A 10,184-nucleotide genomic window follows, 5' to 3' on the forward strand; every position below is an offset into this window, starting at 1 on the left:
CTGTCCTGGAACTCACTCTGTAGACCAGGCTGGCCTCGAACTCAGAAATCCACCTGCCTCTGCCTCCCAAGTGCTGGGATTAAAGGTGTGCACCACCACTGCCCGGCCCAGCTATTTATTCTTATTAGGATAAGTTTTGCCTCTTAACATGCTTAACTAACATTTACTACCTGCCCTCCTATTCATTATCCCCATGAAGAAGAATAAGCTTCAACTTTGGGTTTCTCATCAGGCGGTTTGTAAAGTGAGTGAGATTATCTGGAAGATTATATTGAAAGATATCTATAAAGTGTGATCAAGTGCTATATAACAGTTTGTCGGGATCAATAGACTGTAGATATGAAAGAAAGACAGAAAACTGAGAGATATTTTTAAGACATAAGTTCACACAAACCATAGAAGAGTCTAGCAGACTGGAGGCCCAGAGACGTCTCAGCTCAAGTGCAAAGACAGTGTGCAGAAGTCCTTCCGGGAGGGCAGCAGCCTTTTCTGACTCCTCTAAGTGTTCATCTGATTGCATGAAGCCCACTTACATTATACAAGGCAAACTGCTTTTCTAAGAATTCTGATTTAAATGTTAATGTGATCAGAAGAAAGATGGAGGGTCTCGCAGCCTCCATAATGCATTCCTTCCTTCCTAGGGGGAAAAGCCTACTTCTGAGAACAGAGCTCTCATTTCAACTAGCATCTGGCAGCTGATCTACCTCCCCACCCCCACTTGCCCCTCTTCCTTCAAGTGCAATACAAATCAACAGATTGCCAGCTATAACATTGTATCAACCTCCTCCTCCTCCTAAAGATGAAAATCACACAAAAGAATCTTGAAGCCAGTGCCCAGTTACAATGTCCCACCTTTAGAGGTTTTCTGGCTTACCGAATAACTCCTTGTCCCTGTCTCAGTAGGTGGGCCTTTTCTGAGCAGTTAGTAAATGGAGTGGGCCTCATCAGTAGAGGTTCTAGGGTTCTACACAACTTCCTGGCTTCAGTTTGCACTGCACCCTTTCCTCTCTGCAGGGACTTGAGTCTATTTACACGACTGGAAGCAAAGAATCATGTTAGCATCACCTTGCATAGCAAGCGACCCAGGGGAGGTCATAGCTGTTTCCTCAACAATGTAGGACTAACATTATGACACTAAAGCATTATTCCTTGAGTAAGTAAAACTCTTATACTGAGAATTTCTCCAAAGAGAAATTTGTGAGATTCAGGAAGCTACAAAAGAAATCTTGTCTGTCGCAGAAAACTGGGAGCCCAGAAGAGAGAGTGGTGCAGTTCCAGTAGCTCAAAGGCCGTGAGACCCAGGAGAGCTGAAAGGGTGTCCTGTGTCATGCTGCATCGTGCTGTATCGTTATCTATTTTATTTTATACTATTAGTATATATTCATCATACAGAATGGTGAGTTTCTCTCTCATATTTTCATATACCTATATCTTGTACTATGCTCATTTTCCTTACCTCTGAGGTACATCTTTCCTTTCCTTGTCCTCTGTACATCTCAATATAAAACCCAGCAGATCTGAGACCGAAGAAGAGCTGATGCACCAGTTCAAATATGAAGGCAGGGTTGTAGCTCACTCCCGAGCCTTTTATACAGACTGACTGCAGAGCAATCTGCTTTAACCCCAGCTGTAGATTCAGATTCATCTCATCCAAAGATACCCTCATGGACACTTGCAGAGTCATACTTGATCAGATACCTGGACCACGGGTGGCCACTTGTTGTTCTTCTGTGAAGACTGTAAAGGAAACAGGGAGAAATTCGCTTCTTGCCACAGCTGTGCCACTCCTGGTAGCAAAATGCTCTAGTCATTCCGGATCTTAAATATTCATATCACATTGTTCAGGGAATGGGAGTGTCTTCAGGCAGACCAGGGCAAAGAGCATGGAAGTGTCTGTTCCAGAAGTCCGGCTCAACATATCCTAGCCTTTGGCTCTATGTCCCATGGCAATTTCTAAGCCAACTGTAGTCTTTCTGCTAAAAAGGAACAGTGATTCCTTTCCCAGTCTAGGCCTACCTGTGAAGTGCATAGCACAGGGTCAAGACTAAACCAGGTTTCCACCGAAACCAAGGAGGCACGATAGGGAGGATCCTTCTAGAAGAAAACGTAGAGAAGCACTCCTAGAGCAGAGTGAGCAGCAAGGGGCATGGGCCAGGGAGGATGTGGAGGGGGCTGCTGTGACAGGAAAGTGATGTGAACGTGGGATGGATGGAAGGCCCTGGGTAGACCTACTGTAATCTTATAGGGCCATTTTCCACACAGAGAAGCAAGGTCACATTTCTTTCTGAGAGCCAGTAAGATTACACAGTGGGTAACAGTGTGTGCTACCAAGCCTGGTTACCTGAGTCCAACCCTTAGATGCCACATGGTAGAAAAAGAGACCTGTCTCCTGCAAGTTTTCTTCTGACCTCCACACACATTATGTGGCACAATAGGTTTCCATAGTACAGCAGTTATGTTCACCTAACAGGTGATGTAGCTCACACAGGCAGACACACACGAACACACACACACACACACACACACACACACACACACACACACACACACACACACANACACACACACACACACACACACACACACACACACACACACACACACACACACACACAGAGCCACATAGAAATTAAGACAACTTCAGAGTAATCATGTTGATATTTTTTTTGTACAAAGTTCCACAAATGTTCTTTGCACATGTTAAATAAGATTTAATCAACTTATTTCATCAGTGAAATCACATTGCCAAATTTATTCCTGGATGTCTCATAACTTTCATTGATGAATCCATCCCAAAGCCATCTTCTCCCTCCCTTCCAAAGCGACCAACTATTTTTCTTTTCTTCTGTCACACTCCTAGTCAACTCTATTCTCTTTACACATTTACATTCTGAGTTGAGTACCCCAAGTCTTTCTCTTTCCCTCCTGCCCATCCACACTTCGGCTCCACCCCTTCCCCACACCATAAATTCACACCTGCTATTTTTGCTACATAATTTTATCTGGCGGTTTATTTCCAATGATGTTTCATTAAAGTTACACACACTTTTACATCCTTCCTAACCAGAACATTGGCTATACTAGAGCTTTGTTATTTTGTTCTTCCACTTATTTTGCATTAAATGCCTGGGCAATCTAGGGGGCTAGGGCAATTTAACCTCAAGCGAGCAGATACTTACCATGGGAAACTGCAGCTTCTTACCAGCACTGCCTGGAATGCACTAATAAAGACTCATTGTTTCAGGCTTATTGCCCTCTTCCTGCTGTTTATCCTTAAAATGTAAATAACCAAGGGTAGAGCAACATTGCTGTGCTGTGCTCCAGTGTGGGTAGAGGGTTGTACGAATTAGGTTAATTAATAGCTTCATTTATAGTGAGCTGCCTCTGAGCTGTAGAGTCCTTGCAAGGGCCCCTAAGGTCAGCGCTGCAGACTGTTGACATTCCCACAGTGAAGAAAGGGATAGGGTCCTTGGACCCTCACCTGGGAATCCAGCCATTCCCTCCTCTTCCCTCCCTCCCAGAGACTGGCTGTGATTCGGCCCTAATTGCAAGTGGTGTTGTGCGAGGGAGCACACAGTGGATAGAAGGTTAACGGAAGACAGACTCCATTTATGCAGCTGTGGAGAGTCGCCATTCACATTGGGTGGGACTTTTCTATGGTTTGGCTGTTTTGGGGCCACCTGTGTTCCTTTAAGTAACCCCTCATGCTCTGTAAGTAACCGCAATAAACTCAGTTGTCCCCCAAGTTTGATGTTGGAGGGCTCGTACTTGGGTCTGTCTTTTGGTGCCCTTTACTGGTGTCAACACGTGTTTCCTCAGGGAAAGAGTTCCCAGAGACACTCGGCAGGAGAGCTCTGAACAGACCGGATCGACGTTCAGTGGGGCAGACCGTGAGCAGAACTGTGTGGACCTGATGCTTGGATTTCCACGATGTCTTCTGGTTAGCCTTGTCCTAGGTACACAGGTACAAGTTACAACCAAGCTTCTCACCCTGGAGAAATTCTATGATGACAGGAAGATACAGACAAACAGTAAGCAGGTAATGTACTTTATTAGAGGATGAAGCACTCTAAAAAGATAAACACTTCTAGGAGGTAACTTCACCTCCAGGTGGATGGAACCCTTCCTTCCTTCCTTCCTTCCTTCCTTCCTTCCTTCCTTCCTTCCTTCCTTCCTTCCTTCCTTCCTTCCTTCTCTTCTTTCTTTCCTAGAAAGGGTCTAACATAGTCCTGGCTGGCCTTGAGCTCTTGAATTTCAGATACCCCTACCTCTACTTCCTAAATGCTTGGATTACAGCCATGGTATATGTGGAGCGGGGGATTGAACCTGGGACCTCACGCATGCTAGGCTGATAAACCTACTGACTGAACTACACTCCCAACCCTACTAGGAAGATATCTATAGGAAGACTACTCCAGACCGTGGAAAGAAGCAGTGGGAGGTCACCAAGTGGGAGCAGCTGTGGAGAGTCCTAACTTTTTCAAGAAATAACAAGAAGATCCATAAATTTAGAGTGGACACAGGAGCAAGGACACAGGAGTCGGAAGAAATTTTAGGAGGAGAGATGCTGGAAAGTCCTGTAGGTTCCACAGTGCAGTGCCTTGAGTGAGCGGTGTTCCCCCATAGGCTGGGTCATTTGAATACTTGGCTCCTCAGTGGGGGTGCTGTTTGGGAAGGGTATGGAAACTTTGAGAGGTACAGTCTTGCCGGAGGAAGTCTGTACAGGGGACAAGCTTTGAGAATTTATACCCTGATCCCATTTCCAGTTCACCCTCTGTGTTTTCTGTGCACGGTTGAAAGTCTGATCTCTCAGCTCCCAGCTTGGGATACCTGATGCTAGGCCTCCCTGCCATTATGAACTCTTCCTGTCAGTAAAAAGAGTCTCTCTTCATAAGCCTCTTTTGGGCGTGGTGCTTATCACAGCAATAAAAAGTAAGTCATACACACAGTGAGACTGGGGGACTTCAGGACGTGTAGGACTACTGCAAGAACAGCCTGAACTGACTTAACTTTGAAGTGGTCCTGCAGCGTGCTGCTTAAGAATTGAGAGCCTGCCTGGGCGTGGTGGCGCACGCCTTTAATCCCAGCACTCGGGAGGCAGAGGCAGGCGGATTTCTGAGTTGGAGGCCAGCCTGGTCTACAGAGTGAGTTCCAGAATTGAGAGCCTGGAAACGTGCAGAGCAGGAGGAGGCTGGCAAGTTCTAGGAGTCATTCGAGGGCACCTCGGCCAAGTGTGTTCCGCCGAGCATGGGGGGAAGTGGCAGGATTCCAGAGTCAACTCAAAGCGAGAGTAAAGAAGACTGAAAACCTATTAGACATGGAACACAGAGCAAGAGAGCGAGCACCTGGGCGAGGTGCTTAGTCAAGTCGTGGAGACCACGGGAGGAGCCACTGGAGACCACAGAAGTCAGCTGGAGTCCCAGTGCCACGTGTTGAGTGTGAGACTTTTATTAAAGGCAACTGCTGATGACCTGAGGGGACCCACTTAGCACCTTTAGACTTCCATAAAGCGAGAGGCTTTTCTACAATTCTGTTTTGTTTTGAGACAGTGTTTCATCTTGTAACCCACACTACTGTCAATCTAGTAATCCTTCTGGCTCAACCTGTTAAGAATACAAGTTAGTTCTACCATGTTCAGGCTTTGAAAAAAAATGTATTTAGCTTTTTCCTCTGTGTGTGTGTGTGTGTGTGTGTGTGTGTGTGTGTGTGTGTGTTATGAGTATGTGCACATGTGAATATGTGATTGGATCAGAATGTCTTCCTCAGTCACCATTCCTTCCCCTCCCCCTTCCCCTTCCCCTTCCCCTTCCCCTTCCCCTTCTCTTTCTCTTTCTCCTTCTCCTTCGCCTCCTTCTCTTCCTTCTCCTTCCTCTTCTTCTTTTTCTTTTTATTCTCCTCCTCTTCTCCTCCTCCTCCTCTTCTTTGATTGGGTCTTTCATTCAACTTGGAGCCTTTCCACTAGATTGGCTGGCCTAGTGGAAGCTTGGGGTCCACCTATCTATGCCTCCATCATGGTGTCAGAGATGCTCAAAAGTCTTTCATATGGATGACAAGGATCTAAACTCAAGTCCCCCTGCTTGCCCCTACCTGTGGAACCACCTCCCTACTCCCTTGATTCCAAGTTTGGTTGTTTGGCTAATACACACGATAGCTTGTTCATTGATTTATAGTGTGGTGAGAGTGGACTGTTTTGAAAAGATGACTTTTAAACAAGGGAGACAAGTTAAACACAGATTGAGTGCTTCAGGCAGAGAAAAGGAAATCGACTGGGAGGCCAGACTTGTTCTAGTCACAGGTCTGTTTGATAGGTGTGGGTTAAACATAGGCACACACAAAGAGAAATGACATTACAAAGCTTTAAGGATTTAAAACCCAGTAGATCATCAAATAGCTTTTGTAAAACCATTTGATGATGTAGGCATGAATGAATCAAAAATGTAAGAATTTCTTTTCCCCTTAAATTGCTATGGTCAGGCATAAAATTCTTGGCAAATATGCTTTGGAAAGCTTTTTAATGTTTTTCTCTTCTTCAAGAAGTCAGAATTCTTAAATTCAAATTGCAGCTTTGTAAACATTCTAGAAGTTGGCATTAATGAGATAATATTTCAAACTGGGGTGCTGGGGTAGAGAAGAAAAATCATTTGTCAAGGCGCTTGCCTAGGACTTCATCCCAGGACTGTACAAACCCAGCATGGTGTTCCACACTTGTATTCTTAACACTGTAAAGGTGGGAGCAAGAGGACCAGGAGTTCAAAGTCATCCTCAGTGATTTCAAAGCCAGCCTGGGCTAGGACACTAGCTCAAAATAATGATGAAGATGATGATAATGATACCTAGATTAATAATTAAATAATACTGAAATGATAAATGGGATAACTGTGAGAAAAATACCAGTCATGACACAATAAATGTATGTGTGAGTGTGAATATGTACATATGTGTATGTGTATATGAGAATGTGAGTGTGTATCTATGTGTGTGAGTGTGTGTATGTGCATGTAAGAATGTGAGAGTGTGTATGTGTGTGTAAATGTCAGTGCACATGTATGTGTGTGTATGAGTGTGAGTACATGTATATATTATATGTATGTGAGTGTGAGAAGGTGCATGTATGTGTGTATGTGTGTCAAGGTGAGTGTAGATGTATGCATGAGAGGGTGTGTGTATATGTGTATGTACATGTGAGAGTGAGTGTGTATGGATGCGTGTGTGAGAGTGTGAAGGTGTAGTGAGAGTATGAGCATATATGTATTTGTATATGTGTATGTGTGTGAGTGTGTGTGTGTGTGTGTGCTACCAGTGGTAGTGCACAAAGAAAACACAGAACTTTTAGATGGTGGTAGGTGTTTAAACATCAAAGGAGAACAGATTTCCTCATGAAAGAGGCAAACCTTTTTCAGGTTTTGGTGTTTTCCAAGATTCTAACATGTGCTAAGATTTGAGACAGAACACATGCACTCTCTTCTTCTTTTCACCTGCCCCAGTCGGAAACTGTTAGAGCTGACAACACCCAGAACACCAGGATAACTAAGTCACTAAGGTAGAAAAACTAGAGACCTTTACTGTTGTCCCTAGGCTGAGACAGGCATGCTGTGAATGGGAAAGAACAGGAGGAGGAGGATGGGTCGGGAGGAGGGGGAGGGAGGATGGCTGGCACGCGTGGAATGCCAGCAGAAGGCTGTAGTCCAAGAAGGTAGATTAACAAGTCTCCATGTCTGCAAACCCCTCTGCGATTGACCTTTACCCTGGGCAGAGGAACATCACGGACAGGGCATAGCGTCTCCCTCAGCTCTAGGCAGAAGGGTTTTACATGGAAGGATTTTCTAAGGATCTAAGAAGACCTTCACCACCAGGCATTCCCCATTCCCCTTGACAAAGTGCTTCTTATTCTGATTCTGTGTGCAAGCTTGCAAGATTTCACTCTTCCTCCTTGAGTAAATAGCAGGGAACACTTGATACTGAAAGCTTGATCACCCCAGTGAGGCTTGGAACTAGCTATTGCTGGGGGAAAAGAAAGAAGTCAGAGAAAGGAAATGAGATGGAGTTATTGAGATGGCCAGTGGGAGGAGGGTCCAGGAGAGGAGGAGGTATCACAGGTCAGGTACTAGTTTTGCTACACAGGACAAAGTTAATCAAGGGATTTCTCTGGGCCTAAAGCAGGAGCCTGGCTTAGTCCTGGGCACACTCTTTCCTGCACTATAACTGAGGGGACAGATTCTCTCCTGTGGCCTCGCGTGAGTGTACCACTGTTTACTTGCATTTCTCTTCATTTTGGCCACCCAGCCCCAATCCACAACCCTTCCAGGTCTTGCTTCCCTGCGGGAAAGCAGGCAACTTTAACAGCAGTACTTATCAGCAGCGGGAAGACATCCAACGCGAAAGGCTAAAGAGCTGGCAATGTTTAACCCAGAGGAGAGGAGACTTTGGTGGAGGTGGGTGGGTGAAGGCCACCATTGATAGAGACCTCTTCAAATATTTGGAGAGCTGGGTAAATGAAAGAGAGCTATGACTGAGACGCATGGGCGGGGGAGGGGTGGTGGCTGGGGAGGGGAGGAAGAGGGGAGGGGGAGGGGAGGAGTGGAGGCTGGGATAAAAGGGATAAAAGAAGAAAATTATGAGAGAGAGAGAGAGAGAGAGAGAGAGAGAGAGAGAGAGAGAGAGAGAGAGAATGCAAAAGAATGGGGGAAGCAATGAGTTCCAAGTATGTTCTCCTAAACTATTCCTGTGTAGCAACTGAGAGCAGGTGAGAGGACCCAGTGAGTCCAGGCCCCTGTCCCCACGCCTGACGACCCGATTCCAATTTATGGGACCCATAAAGGTGGAAGGAGAAAACCCACTGCCAAAAGTTGTCCTCTGACCTTCACACTTTCACCACGGTGTGCACGTATAAGCACCCACAACCACCCACTCACCCCCTACACACACACACACAAACACAGAGTCACATGCACACATGTACACACATGCACTTGCACACACATAGAGTCACATACAAATAATTAGTTTTTAAAAGCAACTTTATGGACCTATAGTTTATAAGCGATGAAATGTGTGTCTTTTATACTGTCATGAACTTTGACAGACACACACGGTCAGCCAGCTACCTTATCTTTATCATTTTATGAGGCTCATGGCAGCGCCCTGACCCTAGCCAGACCGCGACAGCCACTATTGTGATTGGAGCCTTTGTAGATCACTGCAGGCTTTTCTAAATCTCCGTCAGTTCTGGGGTTGGCTTCTTTCCGTCAGAGTGGCATTGTTGAGACTATCTCTGTTAAGGAGTGCCCGTGCTTGCAGGCTACGCCCTGCTCAGCAGATGCCTGTTGAGGACAGATCTGCTTAGCCTTTTATTTGGGGATAAGTAACTTGGCTTGTTCCACATGTTTGCTATGTTTAAAAAAACGCTATGCACTAGTTCTCTGTTTCTTGTGAGTGTGGATGGGGAGGCACACACACGTGTGTGTGTGTGTGTGTGTGTGTGTGTGTGTGTGTGTGTGTGTGTGGAGGTCGGAGGAGATCTTTCAGGAGCTGGCACACTCTTTTCACACGGGAGTCCTGGGATTGAACTCGGGTCATCAGGTTGAGCGGCAAGTGTCTTTACTCACTGAGCCACAGCACTGGCCCTCTTTGTGTTTTCGAGACAGTCTCCTAACATGATCCAGAAAGGCCATTAGGACCCAGATCCCCTGCCAATCAAACCTGACTTGAGAAAAAGGTTATTCTCAATGAAAGTCAATGTAACTAATTCTTTTTTCCCTTAATGGTTCATGCTTTTTTAGTTCACTAAATAAAAACCTGCTTAACTGATAGCCACAAGGATTTATTATTATTATTATTATTATCATCATCATCATCATCATCTCTTATTTCAGTTTTTATTCTTAGGTCTGGATATGTTTGGAAGTAAATGTATTTATTAAGTTTTGTGTGTGCGTGTGTGTGTGTGTGTGTGTGTGTGTGTATACATATTATACATATATGCTACAATGCATATAAAAGTCAGGAAACACCTTTTTGGGAAGTGAGGGTTTCACCTTCCATCTTGTTTTGAATCAGGGTCTCTCTTTTTTTTGTCCATGCTCTGAACACTCTAGGTTATCTTGTCTCTGCTTTTCATCTTAGCCTGGGGATGCTGGAATTACGTGTGTGTGTGTGTGTGTGTGTGTGTGTGTGTGTGTGTGTGT

The sequence above is a fragment of the Mus pahari genome, chromosome 4, assembly GCF_900095145.1.
Source record: "Mus pahari chromosome 4, PAHARI_EIJ_v1.1, whole genome shotgun sequence".
Lineage (NCBI taxonomy): Eukaryota > Metazoa > Chordata > Mammalia > Rodentia > Muridae > Mus > Mus pahari.